Here is a 1771-nt window from a genome sequence, read left to right as displayed (position 1 = left end):
GTTCACGGTTCACATACTGTTGAAGCCTGGCTTGGAGAATTTTGAGCATTACTTTGCTAGCGTGTGAAATGAGTGCAATTGTGCGGTAGTTTGAGCATTCTTCCTGGAGGAGGAAATGGCAACCCACTCCAGTATTTTTGCCTAGAGAATCCCATGGACAGAGGAGCCTGGCGGGCTACAGCCCATGGGGTCGCAAAAAGTTGGACATGACTGAAAGACTAATACATATTGACCATTTTTGGCATTCCTTTCTTTGGGATTGGAATGAAAACTGACCTTTTCCAGTCTGTGGCCACTGTGGAGTTTTCCAAATTTTCTGACATATTGAGTGCAGCACTTTCATTGCATCATCTTTTAGGATTTGAAATAACTCAACTGGAATTCCATCACCTCCACTAGTTTTGTTAGTAGTAGTGATGCTTGTTAAGGCTCACTTGACTTAGCATTCCAGGATTTCTGACTCTAGGTGAGTGATCACATCATTGTGAGTATCTGGGTCATGAAGATCTTTTTTGTATAGTTCTTCTGTGTATTCTTGCTGCCTCTTCTTAGTATCTTCTGCTTCTGTTAGGTCCATACCATTTCTGTGTGTTGTTTTTTATTGTGCCCATCTTTGTGTGAAATGTTCCCTTGGTATCTCTAATTTTCTTGAAGACATCTCTAGCCTTTCCCATTCTCTTGTTTTCCTCTATTTCTTTGTATTGATCACTGAGGAAAGCTTTCTTATCTCACCTTGCTATTCTTTGGAACTCTGCATTCAAATGGGTATATCTTTCCTTTTCTCCTTTGCCTTTCACTTTTCTTCTTTTCATAGCTATTTGTAAGATCTCCTCAGACAACCATTTTCGTTTTTGCATTTCTTTTTCTTGGGGATAATTTTGATCCTTGCCTCCTGTACAATGTCACAAACCTTCATCCATAGTTCTTCAGGTACTCTATTAGATATAATCTCTTAAATCTATTTTTAACTTCCACTGTATAATCATAAGGGATTTGATTTAGGTCATACCTGAATGCTCTAGTGGTTCTCCCTACTTTCTTCAATTTAAGCCTGAATTTGGCAATAAGGAGTTCATGATCTGAGCCACAGTCAGCTACTGGTCTTGCTTTTGCTGACTGTATAGATCTTCTCCATCTTTGGCTGCAAAGAATATAATCAATCTGATTTCAGTATTGACCAACTGGTGATGTCTATGTATAGAGTCTTCTCTTGTGCTGTTGGAAAAGGGTGTTTGCTATGACCAGTGCGTTCTCTTGGCAAAACTCTATTAGCCTTTTCCCTGCTTCATTCTGTACTCCATGGCAAAATTTGCCTGTTACTCCAGGTATCTCTTGACTTCCTACTTGTGCATTCCAGTTCCATATAATGAAAAAGACATCTTTTTTTGGTGTTAGTTCTAGAAGGCCTTGTAGGTCTTCATAGAACCATTCAACTTCAGCTTCTTAAGCTTTACTGGTTGGGGCATAGGCTTGGATTACTGTAATATTGAATGGTTTGCCTTGTAAATGAACAGAGATCTTCCTATTGTTTTTAAGATTGCACTCAAGTACTGCATATCAGATTCTTGTTTACTATGATAGCTACTCCATTTCTTTAAGGGATTCTTGCCCATAGTACCAGATATAATGGTCATCTGAGTTAAATTCACCCATTCCAGTCCATTTTAGTTCACTGGTTCCTAAAATGTCAATGCTCACTCTTGCCATCTCCTGTTTGACCACTTCCAATTTGCCTTAATTCATGGACCTAATATTCCAGGTTCCTAGGCAA

Source organism: Bos indicus, chromosome 1, assembly GCF_029378745.1.
Source record: "Bos indicus isolate NIAB-ARS_2022 breed Sahiwal x Tharparkar chromosome 1, NIAB-ARS_B.indTharparkar_mat_pri_1.0, whole genome shotgun sequence".
Taxonomy (NCBI): Eukaryota; Metazoa; Chordata; class Mammalia; order Artiodactyla; family Bovidae; genus Bos; species Bos indicus.
The sequence above is the reverse complement of the archived record's forward strand: the minus strand, read 5'-3'. Positions refer to the sequence as shown.